The 21,388-nt window shown below is 41.7% G+C and overlaps 1 protein-coding gene and 1 pseudogene across 5 annotated transcripts in view; one reads left to right on the top strand and one right to left on the bottom strand.

Annotated features, from left to right (window-relative positions):
- SIL1 (SIL1 nucleotide exchange factor) overlaps positions 1-21,388 on the top strand; it is a 246,140-nt gene that overhangs the window by 187,335 nt on the left and 37,417 nt on the right. The gene's annotated exons all lie outside the window — the stretch shown is intronic.
- On the bottom strand, positions 3,006-16,858 carry LOC129641250 (phospholipid hydroperoxide glutathione peroxidase-like; annotated as a pseudogene).

Below are 21,388 nucleotides of genomic sequence, written 5' to 3'. Positions count from 1 at the left end.
CTGAGTGAGAAGTCTATCTTCCTCCTTCTGCACTTTCAAGATCAACATCAGTAAACCCGTGGAGAGCCTCCCATAGTCTATCTAGGAATTTACCAGGAGTTTCCTTCTCTTCCTGTTCTATGTCAGCCAACTTAGCATAAAGTCTTAGCATGTGCTCACTTGAGTCCTACAAGAATACATTCAGCAAAGTTGCTCTGTTATTGGAACCACTTGGCTCCCAGTAGGAAGGAGGGCTATTTCATGTTCCCTCTTTCCCCTTGTCTCACGCTGAAGCCATTCATCTCCAAAATTGTAGCTTCCCCCAAAGCTAGAGCGCTCGTGTCAGGAGTCAGTGTCTGTCCCAAGACATAAATTAAATCTCTCCAAGTAAGCTCATAAAGTAAAGTTAGTCCCGTAAAGGCTTCTATGTATATTTTGGATCCTCTAAATAGTCTCGACTGCAATTGGGACTGTTTGAAATTCTATCAAGACTGAGGCAACCCCTCCTAGAAGGGTGCCCTGATTCTCAACCTGTTCTGTTGGGAGCCCCAGGTAAAGGGGCAAAGTAAGAGAACAGGAGGCAGCTGAAGGTTTCACACTCAAATCCGCACTCTTAGGATGTAAGTCTGGCATGTCTTTCAGAGAGATAAAGAGCAACACATATGGCACTTCTATCCATTTCATTTATTTTCTACAGAACTGGTCTAGTTGTAACACGGTAATAATTGAGATCCTTCAGCAGGTCAGCAGCATTTCCTGTCTTCCAAAGGATACTGTGGCCATTCAGTATCACAGAAGAAGATCAGGTGTGTCTTTTTAAATTTTGGGGATTGAACTTGTCCCAGTTTTTTTAAATACATTTTAAAGAAGTGGTTCTGAAACTGCTAGCTCCCATCTGTAAGAAAAAAGCAGCATCCACAGCCGTGGCTTTTTTCCACCAGAAGCGTCCTTCCCTGCTCTAGATGGGGGTGTAGACAGACTCTCCACTGAAACTTTCCTTCCCTGGTCGAACTTGGTCGGTCCCTTACCGACGCAGGCGTCTTACTCGTCCCTTCAGTTTCTACCACTAAGGTCGGGTGGAGATGGCACCAGGGGTAGACCTGATGGCATCCCAGATTGACTTAGTTCCATGCCACCAAGACCTATGTTTGATTTGCCCTTTGCTCTGATGCCACCCAGAGTATAACAGAGTAGCTTTCCTGGAATGTTTCCCAAGCTAGTACTACTAGGGGAAGCATCCATCTTATGTGTGCATATGTTCATTCCTGAGTACAGTCCTGACTGCAGTAGAAGTGGTGAGTCATAAAGGGATGAACAGCAACCAAGATGTCCCTCCTGAGTGTCACCACACCAGTATATGTGATAGCAAAAGAGATGGTGGAAGGTTAGCCAGTGAAGAAAAAGTGATTTTTGTTCTTGAGCTATTAGGGCTAATCCTTCCAGTTCATTTCCACAGATTCCACATAAGGAATATCCAAGGAGTTGAGACAAAAGCCATCAGAGAGCCTCCTCTGGTCCATTAAGAGCTAGTGCTACCAAAGGAAGAAGCCCATTGCATTTCCAATCTGACCAGATCCTTCAGTTCCCATTCTGTGTACTAAAAAACCTCATGATCAACAGCAGGGCTTCTATGCACATAGATAGGAGACACAGCCATGACAAAGACTCACTTTCAGGTCGCTGGCCCCTGAGGCAGGCAGCCAAGAGAGTAACCTCTAGCCTGAGAGACGTTCCTGGAGCTAGAGCTCTGCCTCACTCTCAAACATGCTCCTGTAACTTTCTGCTCCTAGCAAGGCTAGGTGCTTCCGTACAGGGGATCTAAGTAAAAGTACATAGTAACAGCATGGATCACAGTTCCCCTGAAAGTCTATGATCTGACAAATTAGGTTAGTAGTTGTAATTCCCCACGCAATTACAAAATAGTCAGTGACCAGGAAAAGATGACTGAGAAAGGAAAGTTCAGTCCACATGCTTTGCCCATTTCTGGTCACTCCCCTTGCCAGGGACCTTGGGTTTCTCTTGGCATTGGCAGGTCGGTATAAACTCCCGACAAAGCTCCCCTTTTGGGGGTTGCCTTCAGTCATTACAAAGTCATTACGAAGGCACCACACAGGACGTGTCATTCATTCACACAAATACACCATAGAGTAAGTAAAGTAAATCAGAAAACTTGCGTACTGAGAAAGCAGAGAGCCTAGAACTATGAGTGTTCTTACCTTGTTCTGAACATCCCGGACAAGCCCCCAAGATGATAGCTTATGTTGAAAACTGTTGGATTCGTGATCTCTGAAGAAGAAGATTTAGCTTTGGGACCAGGGACCAGGCTTGATCATTCAAGAGCTTTTGTGTAGCAGAGTTTTATTAAAGTAAGAAGAGGGACAGAGAAAACTTCCTACATAGACATCAGAAGGGAGATGGAGAATGTCGCTTAAGTGTATTTCTCAATTTCCAAATGCAACAGAAAGTTCATAGTTATGTTTTTGTTAGTAACATCTATCTTGTGGTTAAATACTTTTATAATTTCAGTCATTTGAAAATAATTGAGACTTTCTGTTAGTGTATGATCAGTTTTTATAAGTGTTCACATGTGCCTGAAAAGAACATGTATTCTACGTTTTGATTATGAGCCTGTCTGCCTTTCCCTTTCTTCCTCCTTTCTGCCCCTCTCTTTCCTCTGGATATGAAATTTTATGATGACATTTGTTTTCTCTTAGTGAATTAAATGTATTATTCCATTCTGCCTTCTGTTGTTGCTGTTAAGAATCTGGCTATCAAGTGATCACTCTTTTGAAAATAATCTGTGTCCCTCAATCTCTGCCTATTTTTTTTATATTGTATGTCTTATCCCTACAAGGCAGCCAGGGGTGGGGGTTGCCAAGCTGCAGCTGGGTCAAAGGACCTTCCTCCCTCAAGGGTGGGTCTGCCCCCTTGGGGGCTGGTTTTCAGGCAGACCATCATGGGCACCGGTGGAAGGCTCCTGGGGCACAGGCGGCAGGCTTGGGTGAGGGCATCACACTTGTAGAGCTCTAGAGGTAACATGGCATGTTGTTCTCTACCACCAGGGACTCTTCCATGGGACCATACCACTTCAGCACACAGCTGTTCTTGTCAATGAGGAACTTGGTGAAGTTCCATTTGATGGCATTTCCCAGCGTCCTCCTCCCCTTGGGCTGAATTTTCATGCACTTCCACAGAGGGTGGGCATCATCCCCATTCACACAGATCTCGCTGAACTTAACCAAATTTGATGCTGTAGCCATGGCGAACTTTTTGATCTCAGCATTGCTCCCTGGCTCCTGCCTCCTGAACTGGTTGCAAGGGAAGGGCAGAATCTGTAAATTACACTCTGCACATTGGCCGTTCATGTTGACCAGCTGAGTGTAGTTTACATCCGTCTTGCCTCTTTGCAAGGTCACACTGGTGACTATGCATACTTAGCCTGGTGCTTGTCCAGGTTAACCATGCTCTCGTCAATGTTCTTCACTGAGAATTCCTACATGGAGTGTGCCCAGTGCCAGATGTCACAGGACACATACATGGTGCTGACCAGGAGCAGGCAGGGCCCCACAGAGTAGTGCCAGCTTTAGCAGGTGGCACAGACAGCTCCCAACTGTCTACTTTTAAGATTTTCTCTTTTTATGATTTTTTTTTTTTTACTTTCCCATGATGATGTATTTAGGTGAGGATTAAAGAAAAAAAGTCCTGCTTGGAGTTTGTTGAATTTATTCAATCTGGATTTGTGTCTTTCATCTGTTCTAGAACATTTATAGCTATTATAGCTTGAAATATTGTCTCTGCCTGTTTCTATTTCCTATCTTTTTGAGATTCTAAAGAAACATATGTTAGACCTTCTTATCCAGTAGTCTTTCATGTTTCTTTACCTGTTTTCCATATCTCCCCTCTGTATGCCACTTCTGTTGAAACCTCAGTAGTTTTGTGCAGCATGTCTTCTGGTTTACTTGTTTTCCCTTCTACTGTGTCTAATCTGCTATTGAATCTGTCCATTAAATACTCAGTTATGAATTTATAGTTCTAAGTTTTAGAAGTTTTATTTGTATCTTGTCAAAGTTTGATTTATTCCTTTCTAAAATTTCCTATTTGCTGCAGAAATTTTAAAGGATGTCTTTTATTTAAAACTAGTATACGTATTTTAAAATACATACTTTTACAATTCCAGGTCTTTTTCTGCCAGTTTGCATCAATGGTACCTTGTTTCCTTATAAGCTTGGTGGTTGTTTTACTGTACTACTCATTATTATTAAAAATTATTTGTAGCAGATTTGAGTTCTCTTCTGCCAGGTGCCTAGAGGTAATTAACGATGTGGAACCATGGCAAATCAAGTTCACAACTTGAGATTTCTTAGTCTGCCCAAGAGATGTGAGTCTAGATTGTAAACCATGTGGAAGCAGATTGTGACTTCAGTTTTTTGGGGTCAGCTTTTTCTTTTCCTTTTTCCTTTTCCTTCCATTGCCCTGTGCTCCCCACATAGCTGTTGCACTGAGAATTGCCAGGGCAGTCTTTCTAATTCACCTGTAAGCTAGAAATTCAAAAGACTAAACTCTCAGGAAAATGTGGGGAGAGTTCCCACTTTGGGTGGCTCTAGACTTTGACTTTATTCTCCTTTCCCCACAAGGCTGCCAAAACCAAAACCCAAGTTGAATGAATCAATGAATGCTGCAGGGTTGAGTGGCTTTTGTACTCTGGTTCTGTTTTGTCCCTTCCTTAGCTTTTGGTTTTGTAGTTCCTAAACATTTTGTTGCTTTTTTGATGCTTTTAGTGAACGTATTTTTATATTCAGGTTTTTTTGTTTTCAGAGTGGTTTGATCTGAATAATCTAACTCACTATTATTGGAAATGATTTGGCCATTGAGTTTTTCAAAAAAATATTGCCTAGTACCTTACTAAACTATTTTATTGTTTATAAAAGATTTTCAGTTTATTCTTTAGTTTATACAGTCAAAATACATGCAAAGAAAGATAAATATTTTCTTTTATAGTGGTATAGTAGGTAATTTGTTTTTGACAGGAATCCTTTTGATATTTCATGATTATACATTACGATGGCATTTGATGTGTATGTGTGTTTTATCTATTTTTATATGTGTTTATATTACATATGTTTGTGTCAAGTAAATATGTTAGAGTAGCATTAAGTGTGTATATATAAATTTCATTTTCACCAAGGGCATCTAAAAGAAATTTATGGTGAATTGTATGCCTTTTTGCCATCTACCTAGATGACTGTGTGATAACCCTACTGTGACCTCATTTGGCAAATTATATTTGTATATTACCCAGTAGTGAATCATCTTTACATATCTGTAATGATTTTTTTGGCCAGTGTATTAGTTATCTGTTGCTGTCTGACAAGTTACCATTAACTTAGCTGCTTAAAGCAATGCACATTTTCTATTTCAGTATCTATGGTTCAGGATTCCACACATGACTAGTGGGTCCTCTGTATCACTGCAGTGCTGCTGCTGCTGCTGCTAAGTTGCTTCAGTCATGTCCGACTCTGTGCAACCCCATAGACGGCAGCCCACCAGGCTTCTCCATCCCTGGGATTCTCCAGGCAAGAATACTGGAGTGGGTTGCCATTTCCTTCTCCAGTATCACTGCAAAAGCTGACTTCTAACCTGAGGCTTGACTGGGGAAGGATATCTTTCTAATAAGCTCATGGGGGTCCAATGTTTTTTTGCAGAATTCAGTCTTTTGCAGGTTGGCAGATTAGGGGCTTCATTTTCTTGCTGGCTGGAGCCTGCTCTCAGTTTCTTGCCATGTGTTCATCTCCATAAATATCTCCCAACATGGCAGCTTGGTATTTCAAAGCCAGTGAGAGAGCAAGTTCTCAGCAAAACAGACATTACGGTGTCAGGTAGTGCAATGACATGTACGTATTCACATGCATCCTGTTACCTTTCCTGTGTTGGTTAGAAGTTAGTCATATCTTACTGAAGGGGATGTATCTGATTTTGGTCTAGACATTATGAATTGTCTGCAAGTAACAGGAAATGATATATATATAAGATAGATGTTTATTTCTCTTTCACCTAAACACGATCTTCAGGTCAGCAGGGCCGGTATGGCAGCCCTGCTTCAGGTGGACACGGGGGATCTTGAGTTCGTTCTAGTCATACTAAGATTCCTGCCCTAAGGAATAACCCTTTCTTCATCATTTTATTTATTTATTTATTTTTTAAATTTTATTTTATTTTTAAACTTTACATAATTGTATTAGTTTTGCCAAATCTCAAAATGAATCCGCCACAGGTATACATGCGTTCCCCATTCTTCATCATTTTTAAATGACCGGATCTGCATCCCAGGGAGCAGAGTGGAAGAAGGGACATAGAAGAGGAAGCCAGTGACAATTAAGTCTTTTAAGGAAGACCTGAAATCTGGCAAATGATGTTTCTGCTTATATCTTGTTGGCCAAAATGTAGTCTTTTTTACTTGTACTTCATTTGCCCAGCAAAAGTTTGGCTGCTGTGGAAGAATGGGAGAACAGATCATGAGGAATCACTAGCAGTTTCTACCATAACTAGTTTTAAGCTAAACAAACAAACAATCAAAAAACTCTTTGCTCTGGGATGTTGTTGTTTGGTTGCTAAGTCACTGTTGGTGACCCCACAGACTATAGCCCGCCAGGCTCCTCTGTCCATGGGATTTCCCAGGCAAGAATACTGGAGTGGGTGCCGTTTTCTTCTCTAGGGGATCTTCCCGATCTTTCCTTCTCCAGGGATTGAACTCACGTCTTCTGCATTAGCAGGCAGATTGTTTACCACTGAGCCACCAGGGAAGCCCTGCTCTGGGATTGTTGTTGATCAGTCATCCAGTTGTGTCTGACTCTTTGCGACCCCATGGACTGCAGCACACCAGGCCTCCCAGTCTCTCACCATCTCCCAAAGTTTGTCCAAGTTCATGTCCATTGGATTGGTGATGCCATCCAGCCATCTCATCCTCTGACACTCTCTTCTCCTTCTGCCCTCAATCTCTCCCAGCATCCCGGACTTTTCCAATGAGTTGGCTGTTCTCATCAGATAACCAAAATACTGGAGCTTCAGCATCAGTCCTTCCACCAAGTATTCAGGTTGATTTCCCTTAAGATTGACTGGTTTGATCTCATTGCTGTCCAAGGGACTCTCAGGAGTCTTCTCCAGCACCACAGTTTGAAGGCATCAATTCTTTGGCATTCTGCCTTCTTTACAGCTCTCACAACCACACATGACCACTGAGAAGACCATAGCGTTGATTATACAGACCTTTGTCGGCAGAGTGATGTCTCTTGCTTTTCAACACACTGTCTAGGTTTGTCATAGCTTTCCTGCCAAGAAGCAATCATCTTCTGATTTCATGACTGCAGTCACCATCCACAGTGATTTTAAAGCCCAAGAAGAGAAAATCTGTCACTAATTCCACCTTTTCTCCTTCTGGACCAGATGCCGTAATCTTAGTTTTTTTAATATTTAGTTTTAGACTGGCTCTTTCACTCTCTTTCACCCTCATCAAGAGACTTTAATTCCTCTTCGCTTTCTGCCATTAGAGTGGCATCATCCCGCATATCTGAGGTTGTTGATGTTTCTCCCACCTATCTTGATTTCAGCTTGTTACTCATCCAGCCCAGCATTTCTCTTATGTGCCTGGTGTAGTAGGTTAAACAAACATGGTGACCACAGACAACCCTGTCATACTGCTTTCTCAGTCTTGAACCATCAGTTGTTCCACACAGGGTTCTAACTGTTGCTTCTTGACCTGCATACAGGTTTCTCAGGAGACAGATAAAATGGTCTGGTATTCCCATCTCTTTAAGAACTTTCCACAGTTTGTTATGATCCACACAGTCAAAGGCTTTAGTGTAGTCGATGAAACAGAGGTAGATGTTTTTCTGGAATTCCCTTGTTTTCTCTGTGATCCAGCAAATGCTGGCAATTTGATCTCTGGTTCCTCTTCCTTTTTTAAACCCAGTTTGGACATCTGGAAGTTCTTAGTTCACGTAATGCTGAAGCCTAGCATGCAAGGTTTTAAGCGTGACCTTACTCGCATGGGAGATGAGCGCAATTGTCCAATGGTTGTCACATTCTTTAGTATTACTCATCTTGGGATTGGTATGAGAATTGACCTTTTCCAATCCTATGGCCACTGCTGGGTCTTCAAGATTTGCAGACATATTGAATGTAACACCTTGATGGCATCATCCTTTAGGGTTTTGAATAGTTCTACTGGAATTCCATCACACCACTTGCTTTATTAAAAGCAGTGCTTCCTAAGGCCCAGTTGATTTTCGCTTTCCAGAATGTCTGGCTCTGGGTGGCTGACCACATCATCATAGTAATCCAGTTCATTAAGATCTTTTTTGTACAGTTCTTCTGTGTATTCTTTCCATCTCTTCTTGATCTTTTCAGTGTTTACTAGATCTCCACCATTTCTGTCCTTTATTGTGCCCATTTTTGGGCAAAATGTTCCCTTGATAGCTCCAAGTTTCCTCAAGAGATCTCTAGTCTTTGGCCTTCTGTTGTTTTCTTCTAGTTTTATGCACTGTTCATTGAAGAAGACCTTCTTGTCTCTCCATTGCTGTTCTTTGGAACTCTGCATTTAGTTGGGTGTACCTTTCCCTTTGGGCTTCCCTGATAGCTCAGTTGGTAAAGAATCTGCCTGCAATGCAGGAGACCCTGGTTCGATACCCATCGGCGATATGGATCAGGTTGGGAAGATTCTCTGGAGGAGGGATAGGCAACCCACTCCAGTATTCTTGGGCTTTCCTGTGGCTCAACTGGTAAAAGAATCGCCTGCAATGTGGGAGACCTGGATTTGATCCCTGGGTTGGGAATATACCCTGGAGAAGGGAAAAGCTACCTACTCCAGTATTCTGGCCTGGAGAATTCCATGGGATTCCATGATGTTGCAAAGAGACACGACAGAGTGACTTTCATTCACCTTTCCCTTTCTCCCTTGCTCTTTACTTCTCTTCTTTCTTCAGCTATTTGTAAAGCCTCCTCAGATAGCCACTTTGCCTTCTTGCTTTTCTTTTTCTTTGGGATGTTGTTTTTCACTGTCTCCTGTACTGTATTAAGGACCTTCGTTTCATAGTTCTTCGGGCACACTGTTAAGTAGATCTAATCCCTTGAGTCTATTTGTTACCTCCACCACATATTCATAGGGGATTTGATTTAAGTAGTACCTGGCTGGCTTGCTGGTTTTCCCCCTTTCTTTGGTTTTCCCCTTTCTTTCTGAATTTTGCTATGAGAAGCTGATGATCAGCTCCGGGTCTTGTTTTTGCTGACTGTATACAGCTTCTCCATCTTCAGCTACAAAAAATATAATCAGTTTGATTTTGGTATTGACCATTCAGTTATGTCCATATGTAAAATCATCTCTTGTGTTGTTGAAAAAGAGTATTTGCTATGACCAGTGCATTCTCTTGACAGAATTTGGTTAGCTTTTGCCCTGCTTCATTTTGTTCTCCAAGGCCAGACTTGCCTGTTACTCAAGGTATCTCTTGACTTCCTACTTTTACATGCCAATCCCCAGTGAACATCTTTTTTGGTATTAGTTCTAGGACGTCTTCTAGGTCTTCATAGAACTGATCAAGTTCAGCTTCTTCAGCATCGGTAGTTGGGGGCATAGACTTGAATTACTGTGATGTTGAATGGCTTGCCTTGGAAGCAAACTGAGATTGCACCCAAGTACTGATTTCAGACTTTTTGTTGATTATGAGGGCTATTCCATTTCTTCTATGCAATTCTTGCCCACAGTAGTAGATATAGTTGTCATCTGAGTTAAATTCTCCCATTGCCATCCATTTTAGTTCACTGATTCCTAAGATGTAGATGTTTATTCTTACCATCTCTTGCTTGACCATGTCCAATTTACCTTGATTCATGGACCTAACATTTCAGGTTCCTATGCAATATGTTTCCACTTTGCTTCATTCTTTGAAGGCCCAGGTGTTTCATTCATTCTGGGGCTGTTAGTAGTTGTCCTCCGCTCTTCCCCTGCAGCTTATTGTACACCTTCAGACTTGAGGGACTCATCTTTCGGTGTCATAGCTTTTTGTTCTTTTATACAGTTCATGAGCTTCTCATGCCAAGTATACAGGAGTGGTTTGCCATTCCCTCTTTCAGTGGATCATGTTTTGTCAGAACTCTTCACAATGACCCACCCATGGATGTCTCGGGTGGTCCTACACAGCATGGCTCATAGCTTCGTTGAATTACGAAAGCCGCTTCACAGTGACAACCCAGTGATCTAAGAATGGGGCCCTGGGATAGTTAAGTTTTAAATTATTTTTTTTCCTTTAGAGATTTGAGAAATTATTAAAAATTCAGTTTCTTTTCTGTAGAATGGGGAGAACTTGAAGAGCACAGTATGCCAGAGAGAACTGGACTAGCTTGGACCAAGTACAGTGTGGATATGAGGAAGGGTGGTTGTGGAAAAGGAGCCTGCAAGGAGCAGGTTCTTAAAGTATATTGTCTCTATTTTATCCTGCAACAACTCTTGCTGTCGGTTCAGTTCAGTCGCTCAGTTGTGTCCAACTCTTTGCAACCTCGTGGACTGCAGCATGCCAGGCTTCTCTGTTCATCACCAGCTCCCAGAGCTTGCTCAAACTCATTGAGTCGGTGATGCCATCCAACCATCTCATCCTCTGTTGTCCCCTTCTCCTGCCCTCAATCTGTCCCAACATCAAGGTCTTTTCCACTGAGTCAGTTCTTCACATCAGGTGGCCAAAGTGTTGGAGTTTCAGCTTCAGTCCTTCCAGTGAATATTCAGTATTGATTTCCTTTAGGATTGACTGGTTGGATCTCCAAGCAGTCCCAGAGACTCTCGCGTCTTCTTCAACACCACAGTTTAAAAGCATCAATTCTTCAGCACTCAGGTTTCTTTATGGTCCAACTCTCACATCCATACATGACTACTGGAAAAGCCATAGCTTTGACTAGACAGACCTTGGTTGGCAAAGTAATGTCTCTGCTTTTTAATATGCCGTCTGGGTTTGTCATAGTTTTTCTTCCAAAGAGCAAGCGTCTTTAATTTCATAGCTGCAGTCACCATCTGCAGTGATTTTTGGGCCCCCCAAAATGTAGTCTGTCACTGTTTCCATTGTTTCCCCATCTATTTGCCATGCATGATGGGACCAGATGCCATGATCTTCATTTTTTGAATGTTGAGTTTTAAGCCAGCTTTTTCACTCTCCTCTTTCACTTTCATCAAGAGGCTCTTTAGCTCCGCTTCGCTTTCTGCCATAAGCATGGTGTCAACTGCACATCTGAGGTTATTGATATTTCTCCCGGCAATCTTGATTCCAGCTTGTACTTCACCCAGCCCAGCATTTCGCATGATGTACTCTGCATGTGCTATGGGTAGTATTATTCTGGCTTTATAGAACAGGGTAATTGCTTAAGGACTCTGAAATGGTTTATGGGAGGACTCAAATTGAAGAAAGTAGGGAAAACCACTAGACCATTCAGGTATGACCTAAATCAAATCACTTATGATTATTCAGTGGAAGTGACAAACATGTTTAAGGGATTAGATCTGATACACAGAGTGCCTGAAGAATTATGGACAGAGGTTCGTGACATTGTACAGGAGGCAGTGATCAAGACCATCCCCAAGAAAAAGAAATGCAGAAAGGCAAAATGGTTGTCTGAAGAGGCCTTACAAATAGCTGAGAAAAGAAGCTAAAGGCAAAGGAGAAAAGGAAAGATATACCCATTTGAATGCAGAGTTCCAAAGAATAGCAAGGAGAGATAAAGTCTTCCTCGGTGATCAATGCAAAGAAATAGAGTAAAACGGTAGAATGGGAAAGACTCGAGATCTCTTCAAGAAGCTTAGAGATATCAAGGGAACATTTCTTGCAAAGATGGGCCCAATAAAGGACAGAAATGGCATGGACCTAACAGAAGCAGAAGATATTAAGAAGAGGTGGCAAGAATACACAGAAGAACAATGCAAAAAAAAAAAAAGATCTTCATGACCCAGATAACCATAATGGTGTGATCACTCACCTATAGCCAGACATCCTGGAATGCAAAGTCAAGTGGGCCTTAGGAAGCATCACTGTGAATAAAGCTGGTGGAGGTGATGGAGTTTCAGTTGAGCTATTTCAAATCCTGAAAGATGATGCTGTGAAAGTGCTGCACTCTATATGCCAGCGAATTTGGGAAACTCAGCACTGGCCACAGGACTGGAAAAGGTCAGTTTTTATTCCAGTCCCAAAGAAGGGCAATACCAAAGAATTTTCAAACTACTGCACAATTGCAGTCATCTCACACGCTAGCAAAGTAATGCTTAAAATTCTCCAAGTCAGGTTTCAACAGTACATGAACCGTGAACTTCCAGATGTTCAAGCTGTATTTAGAAAAGGCAGAAGAACCAGAGATCAGTGGCCAACATCCGTTGCATCATAGAAAAAACAACAGAGTTCCAGAAAAAACATCTACTTCTGCTTTATTGACTATGCCAAAGCCTTTGACTGTGTGGATCACAACAAACTGTGGAAAATTCTGAAAGAGATGGGAATACCAAACCACCTTACCTGCCTCCTGAGAAATCTGTATTCAGGTCAAGAAGCAACAGAACTGGATGTGGAACAACAGACTGGTTCCAAATCAGGAAAGGAATATGTCAAGGCTGTATCTTGTCACCCTGCTTATTTAACTTATATGTAGAGTACATCATGTGAAATGCTGGGTTGGATGAAGCACAAGCTGGAATCAAGATTGCCAGGAGAAATATCAGTAACCTCAGATATGCAGATGATACCACTCTTATGGCAGACAGTGAAGAAGAACTAAAGAGCCTCTTGATGAAAGTGAAAGAGGAGAGTGAAAAAGTTGGTTTAAAACTCAACATTCAGAAAACTAAGAACATGGCATCTGGTCTTGTCACTTCATGGCAAATAGATGGGGAAACAATGGAAACAGAGATTTTATTTTGGGGGGCTCCAAAATCACTGCAGATGATGATTGCAGCCATGAAATTAAAAGACACTTGCTCCTTGGAAGAAAAGCTATGACCAACCTAGACAGCATATTAAAAAGCAGAGATTTTACTGCTGTAGTCCATGGGATGACAGAGTCGGACACGACTGAGTAACTGAACTGAATACTTTAAACCCAGAACTTGATGTTAAAGCCCGTGTTCATTCTTTAGTTTGAAGAGTTAACAGATTCCCATAAAGAGAGCCATGTTTCTAAGGGTCTTGAGTGTGATACTAGTCTTTTTATTCATCAGTTATGCATGCTCTCAACTTTGGTATTTTGAAGTTGCAGGCAATGACATGAGGATGTAATCGTTTAGTTGCTAAGTTGTGTGTCACTCTTTGAGACCCCATGGACTGCAGCATGCCAGGCTTTCCTGTCCACCATCTCATGGAGCTTGCTCAAACTCGTGTCCATTGAGTTGGCATTGCCATCCATCTTTTTTTTTGGAGTTTTCTCTTCTTTTTTTAAAAATATAAATTTATTTATTTTAATTGGAGGCTAATTACTTTACAATATTGTATTGGTTTGCCATACATCAACATGAATCTACCATGGGTGTACACATGTTCCCCATCCTGAACCCCGCTCCCACCTCCCTCCCATACCATCCCTCTGGGTCATCCCAGTGCACCAGCCCTGAGTATCCTGTATCATGCATCGAACCTAGACTGATGATTTGTTTCGTATATGATATTATACATGTTTCAATGCCATTCTCCCAAATCATCCCACCCTCACCCTCTCCCACAGAGTCCATAAGACTGTTCTATGCATCAGTGTCTCTTTTGCTGTCTCGTACACAGGGTTATTGTTACCATCTTTCTAAATTCCATATATATGCGTTAGTATACTGTATTGGTGTTTTTCCTTCTGGCTTACTTCACTCTGTATAATAGGCTCCAGTTTCATCCACCTCATTAGAACTGATTCAAATGTATTCTTTTTAATGGCTGAGTAATACTCCATTGTGTATATGTGCCACAGCTTTCTTATCCATTTGTCTGCTGATGGACGTCTAGATTGCATCCATGTCCTGTAGTAAACAGTGCTGCAATGAACATTGGGGTACACGTGTCTCTTTCAATTCTGGTTTCCTCAGTGTGTATGCCCAGCAGTGGGATTGCTGGATCATAAGGCAGTTCTATTTCCAGTTTTTTAAGGAGTCTCCACACTGTTCTCCATAGTGGCTGAACTAGTTTGCATTCCCACCAACAGTGTAAGAGGGTTCCTTTTTCTCCACACCCTCTCCAGCATTTATTGCTTGTAGGCTTTTGGAATGGACTTCCAAAAGTAGACTTCGGAATAGCAGCCATTCTGACTGGCGTGAAATGGTACCTCATTGTGGTTTTCATTTGCATTTCTCTGATAATGAGTGATGTTGAGCATCTTTTCATGTGTTTGTTAGTCATCTGTATGTCTTCTTTGGAGAAATGTCTATTTAGTTCTTTGGCCCATTTTTTGATTGGGTCATTTATTTTTCTGGAATTGAGCTGCAGGAGTTGCTTGTATATTTTTGAGATTAGTTGTTTGTCAGTTGCTTCATTTGCTATTGTTTTTTCCCATTCTGAAGGCTGTCTTTTCACCTTGCTTATAGTTTCCTTTGTTGTGCAGAAGCTTTTAATTTTGTTTAGGTCCCATTTGTTTATTTTTGCTTTTATTTCCATTACTCTGGGAGGTGGGTCATAGAGGATCCTGCTGTGATGTATGTCAGAGAGTGTTTTTCCTGTGTTCTCCTCTAGGAGTTTTATAGTTTCTGGTCTTACATTTAGATCTTTAATCCATTTTGAGTTTATTTTTGTGTATGGTGTTAGAAAGTGTTCTAGTTTCATTCTTTTACAAGTGGTTGACCAGTTTTCCCAGCACCACTTGCTAAAGAGATTGTCTTTTCTCCATTGTATATTATTGCCTCCTTTGTCAAAGGTAAGGTGTCCATAGGTGCATGGATTTATCTCTGGGCTTTCTGTTTTGTTCCATTGATCTATATTTCTGTCTTTGTGCCAGTATCATACTGTCTTAATGACTGTGGCTTTGTAGTAGAGCCTGAAGTCAGGCAGGTTGATTCCTCCAGTTCCATTCTTCTTTCTCAAGATTGCTTTGGCTATTTGAGGTTTTTTGTATTTCCATACAAATTGTGAAATTATTTATTCTAGCTCTGTGAAAAATACCTTTGGTAGCTTTATAGGGATTGCATTGGTAGATTGCTTTGAGTAGTATACTCATTTTCACTGTATTGATTCTTCTGATCCATAAACACATTATATTTCTCCATCTATTAGTGTCCTTTTTGATTTCTTTCACCAATGTTTGATAGTTTTCTATATATAGGTCTTTTGTTTCTTTAGGTAGATATATTCTTAAGTATTTTATTCTTTTCATTGCAATGGTGAATGGAATTGTTTCTTTAATTTCTCTTTCTATTTTCTCATTATTAGTGTATAGGAATGCAAGGGATTTCTGTGTGTTGATTTTATATCCTGCAACTTTACTATATTCATTGATTAGCTCTAGTAGTTTTCTAGTGGAGTCTTTAGGGTTTTCTATGTAGAGGATCATGCCATCTGCAAACAGTGAGAGTTTTACTTCTTTTCCAATTTGGATTCCTTCCATCCAACCATCTTATCCTCTGTCTTCCTCTTCCCCTGACCTCAATCTTTCCCAGCATCAGGGTCTTTCCCAGTGGACCGGCTCTTCCCATCAGGTGGCCAAAGTTTTGGAGCTTCACCTTCAGTATCAGTCCTTGCAATGAATATTCAGGGTTGATTTCTTTTAGGATTGAGTGTTGATCTCCTTGCTGCCCAAGTCAAGGGTCTTCTCTAGCACCACAGTTCAAAAGTACCAGTTCTTCAGTGCTCAGCATTCTTTATGGTCCAACTCTCACATCTGTACATGACTAGTGGAAAAAAACCGTAGCTTTGTCTATATAACCCTTTGTCAGCAAAGTGACGTCTATGTTTTTTAATACACTGTTGTCATAGCTTTTCTTTCAAGGAGCAAGTGTCTTTTAATTCCATGGCTGCTGTTACCATCCGCAGTGATTTTGGAGTCCAAGAAAGTAAAGTCTCTCACTATCCATTGTTTCCACATCTATTTTCCATGAAGTGATGGGACCGGATGTCATGATCTTAGATTTTTGAATGTTGCGTTTTAAGCCAGCTTTTTCACTGTCCTCTTTCACCTTCATCAAGAGGCTCCTTATTTCCTCTTCACTTTCGGCCATTAAAGTGGTATCATCTGCATATCTGAAGTTGTTGATATTTCTCCTGGCAATCTTGGCTGGATGAATCACAAGCTGAAATCAGTATCGCTGGGGAGGTAATAGATGGGGTGTATGGAAAGGTCTCTTTATTCAGGCTAGCTGTGATAGCCAGCAGTCTGAATGGTGGTCAGGATGTCTGTCTGTTCCTTCCTTGCTTTCCATGGTCTGCTTATGCTTTAGTATGGCAGTCCAGTGGGCACTGGCAAGCATAAGCCTCCTTAGGAAATTCACAGCCACTCTCTTTCGCCCATTGGAGATAAACCCTGAAAACAGCTCTGACCCACCTTTCCAGGAATGGAGCTGCTCAGACTGGGAAAGCATGCTTGGAAGTTTGCTGCTCTGGTTCATTTTTCAAAACACTTGAGTCCCTTCTGTGGTTTCTCTGTGGGATTTAAGTCACAATGTCAGAGGTGGGGAACTTTCTCTTGTCATACTTCCTCTCTTTTCTACCTCCCTTCAAGCACTTCTGAGTGTTTTATTTATTTAGTTCTGGTCAGTTAGATGTTTTCTCTCCCAGCCGTTCATCTGCAGGTAACATTAGTCCATTAGTTACAGAGGAGAACCCAGAAAGACAAGGGGGCAGGCAGTAAGTGAAGAGTGGCGGGAAATACTGACCCTGTCCCTGCTGATGACAGCCATGCTTCACAGCTTGCACTTCCTGAGTAAAAGACTTGGGAAGGGGAGTCTCAGAGCTTTTTCAGGAAGTTGGCTGCATCCCATTATCTCCAAATGTGTGCAAAGTGTTTAATGAACAGCACTGGGTACGAAGCTGTCATGTGGCTGTGGAGCAGACGGATTTGCTCATATTGGACAATTCATAATCCCTTTGTTTCAGGGAAATCTCTAAGACTGACTTCTCATACTGCCTCCCAACCCCCATTGCATACACAGCCTTGAGGTTTAAAGCTAATTTCTTTCTATCTCATTTTCTTTCAGTTTTATACTGCGTTTAATCAGTTGCTTTAGTCTCATTGCCCCTTCAGCCAGGCTTGCCAGGAAAGGATTATAGCTGGGCCCTCATGCCCCAGCTTCATCTGTAGCATCTGGTCAGCGTGCCAGAGCACAGAATATCTCAGAGGCTTCCTCTGCTCTTTGACTGGTAAACACAGGGTAGTTTAAGCTGTTATGGAGCCTTCCATTTACAAAACATCTAGAATATGAGAAGGGTAAAGGGGAAGCTGAACGCTCTTAAAAACTAGCTGGAAAGTTCATGAAAACTAAAATGGAGTCCACCTGCTCAGTTCCCAGGAGTCCTCCCCAAGCTCCTTTTTGTGGTTAGGTCATTTAGATTCTCACTGCAAGGACTTGAGGGAAAAGACCATTCCAGTAGGGTTTCTGTTTGGGTGAGAGTTCCTGAGGGGCATCCTGAGGGATTTTCCTTCATGATGGTCACTATGGTACTTCACTCTGAGCAAGTATCTTTTCACAATCCTCATTGTCTTTGTGGAAAACTCTTTTGGGTTTGTGTCCACACTGGGGTGAATATTAAGATTCGAAAAGAAGCAAAGGCTAAGCAGAAGGTGGGCCCAGGAGTAAACTTGCTGGGCAGTTTTCAAGCAGGAAGAGAGGACAGAAATCAGCAAACCCTGGTGCATACCTTTGCCATCTAATATGAAATGCCTGTTGCATAGATGCTCTTGCAAAAGAACTGTGGAAAACAGCTGAGTGGAGGAGCTTCCAATCCCTCTTAGTGTCTCTGTTGAAACGATTTATTCAAGACCACAGAGCCAGCTGGCATACAAAATGAAAAGATGAGTCAGAAACTCTATAATTTCTTTCAAGCTAAGATGTGGCCTTCAGGTAGCATTTCCTGCATGGAGGACTCTGGATACAGAGCAGTGTGTTCCTGCAAGATTCAGATAAAGCCCCTCTCTCCAGCCCTGTAACTCACAGTAAACTGTGCATTAGATGAGCTGCAGTTTCTGCTTTTGCAAAAATAAGAAATTGTTGGGGGCTTATCAAGCTAGATAGTGCCTTGTAGGGTGTCTTACACAAAGTGTCTGGCCTGCCCTCCCTCTCCTTCCCTCCACTTCCCTTTCCCCTCTCTCCTTTGTTGCTGCAACCTTGTCTTCAGATAGTCATAGTGACCTCTTGGGTCCCTGCATCTTTCTAACTACAGCTAATCCTGGTCCTGCATTCCTTTTTTGTTTGTTTTGTTTTTTAAGTAATTTTTATTTCTTTTTGACTGTTCTGGGTCTTCGTTGCTGGATGGGCTTTCTTTGATTTCAGTGAGTGGGGCTACTCTTCATTGTGGTGTATGGGCTTCTTACTGTCGTGGCTTCTCTTGTTGCAGAACACAGGCTTCAGTAGTTCTGGCACATGGGCTCAGTAGTTGCTATTCCCGGGCTCTAGAGTGCAGGCTCAGTAGTTGTGGTACATGGCTTAATTGCTCCACGACATGTAGGATCTTTGAGGACCAGGGATTGAACCCATGTCTCCTGCATTGGCAGGGAGATTCTTTACCACTGAGCCACCAGGGAAGCCCTGGTCCTGCATTCTTTTTTTTTTTTTTTTTTTGGTTCTGCATTCTTAAAGTCTGCACCCAAAGGCTCACTAAAACTGCCCAGCTAAGAGACATAAAAAGCAGAGACATTACTTTGCCAACAAAGGTCCATCTAGTCAAGGCTATGGTTTTTCCAGTGGTCATGTATGGATGTGAGAGTTGGACTGTGAAGAAAGCTGAGCACAGAAGAATTGATGCTTTTGAACTATGGTGTTGGAGAAGACTCTTGAGAGTCCCTTGGACTGCAAGGAGATCCAACCAGTCCATTCTAAAGGAGATCAGTCCTGGGTGTTCATTGGACGGACTGATGTTGAAACTGAAACTCCAACACTTTGGCCGCCTCATGCGAAGAGCTGACTCATTGGAAAAGACCTTGCTGCTGGGAAGGATTGAGCACAGGAGAAGGGTACGACAGAGGATGAGATGGCTGGATGGCATCACCGACTCAATGGACATGGGTTTGGGAAAACTCTAGGAGTTGGTGATGGACAGGGAGGCCTGGTGTGCTGCGGTTCATGGGGTCGCAAAGAGTCAGACACAACTGAGCGACTGAACTGAAGAGACATATTAAAGTCTTGTTTTCTCCATGAAATGTAGTTAGACCTCTCTATTAGTATTTTGGCAAATGTCCAGATTAGTATCATGAGGTGACTTAGTCAAATTTAAATTTTTTGTCTTCAGCTCTGATTTGGTAATATATTCACATGGTTCGAAATTCAAAGGGCACTAAAGGCCGTTGTGAACTTCCTCTTACCCCATCCCTGTGCCATCCAGGTTCCCTTCCTCAAAGCAACCAAGGGTTGCCAGTTTCTTCTAGAAATATTTATGTATAGTCTAAGCAAATATACCCATATAGTGTTTTTTCATATATTTATACAAAAGGTACTTCACTGTGTATACAGCTTACTTGTTTCCATTTAACAATATATCATAGGCATCATTCTTTATCTTCTTAGGAGGTGACTTTCATTTTAATAAATGTAGAATGACTCACGTAGAAACCTTTGGGGAAATGTGTGCATTGACCCATGTTTAAAAATGACAGTGCTCCAATTAGACTTATTACTTAGGCACAATTTATTGTTTAAATGAAGGATGTATTTGATTGTTGTGTCTAAGAAGTGATTACTGATGGCTTTTTAGAGCCAGTATGACTCACAAAGCATCTTTGATGATAAGTTTAGAATGACTGTGTCATTAGTTCTGATTGGGAGTTTGTGCAATTCAGAATTTTAGTTTAAAACCTGTTAAGGGAAGAAACCAGCCATAAACTTGGTCTTCTTGGCTGCAGTGCTTCCCCTGTGTTGTGCTGGGACCATTTTTTAATAATCAGGGGGCTGCACTAGGTCTGCCATGGCCACTTGGCACTTTGGATCTAGAGATGCCCAGATCTTTCTTTGCACTATGAAAAGTAAAAATAAAAAAACTTAGCTATTTGCTTTTTCCCTGCTGAAACCTGCTGACAGTTGGGAATGCTTCCAGACCCAGGTGGCTGACTAGCTGGGCTCTGGCCCTCTTATGGTTATGTTCTTGGTAAAGAGATGATCCAAGAAAGATCAGGGAATGAGTTGGGGTGAGTAGGATGGCTCCATCTTGAGTGTTTGCCAGGGCAGCCACTTTAATGCTTGTGGTAGAGCCAGGCTATTTACAGAAGACAGAATCCGCATTTTTTGCTTTGGATGAGTGTATTGGTTTAGAATCCTCAGGGCCATTATAAGACATCCAGAGGTTCTGAACACTGAAAAGAATATGGTACCCATCTCCCCCCACCCTCAAATCGCCTTCTCCCCACAAATAGGTAACTCAAAATAGAAGTAATTCCAAATTTTAAATTAAGTCTGCTAGCCCCAGGAAAGATGGCTAGTTATATTTTTTTACAAAAATATATCAAATTGACTTTGGGCTTTTTTCCTCACGTTTTTTAGGTACCCATGCTTTGCTGTTGCCCAAGGACAAATTAAGTGTCTCTGTTGCATGATCTAACATTGAGAGTTTCTAGTTCTGCTCAGGAGCTACCCTCTTTCTAGGATTTGGATGACAAGAATTATTTTACAGTATCAATAATTTTGAAGTTTTTAAAAAGAATGTTCTTTTGTTTATTTAATATTATCTTTACCTAGACTGAACATTAGAATAGCTCTGAAATTTTCCTCCAGGAAATGCATTTTCTTCTTGAGTGCTCCATGATGAAATCAGTCTTAATTTCAGTTCAACTAGTGTGTAAAAACACACAGTGAGTGATTATTAGTCCCTGAAGGAGGCAAGACAGATGGAGCCCAGAATGGAATTGGCTTTATGATTAATTGAATCCTTGAAGAGCTGAATAGAGTTAGAGCTGATCCAGCCCAATCAGCGCCTTGAGACGGCTGGTGCTGTCCCGAGCCTGAGAGAGGAAAGGGTCACAGCAACCCAGATTTATCCTCTATTAAAATGGATTGGATGTATGTACCAGACAGTTCCCATTTTTAAGCCATTGATGCAGGATAATTGGAATGGAAACAAACAAGATTAGAACTAGATTACAGGTATTTGTGCAAGTTGCCTCCTAAATCAATCAGAGTCCATGATTTGTTCTGAGGGTGCGTTATCATTAGAGTGAATCATTGAAACTCAGCGACACATCTGGAGCCGGCCAGCCAGAAGGGAAAGAGGGAGGGGGGAGCAGA

This window comes from Bubalus kerabau, chromosome 1 (assembly GCF_029407905.1).
Source record: "Bubalus kerabau isolate K-KA32 ecotype Philippines breed swamp buffalo chromosome 1, PCC_UOA_SB_1v2, whole genome shotgun sequence".
NCBI lineage: Eukaryota > Metazoa > Chordata > Mammalia > Artiodactyla > Bovidae > Bubalus > Bubalus kerabau.
Note: the sequence above shows the minus strand (reverse complement) of the source record. Positions and strands in the feature narration are given on the sequence as shown.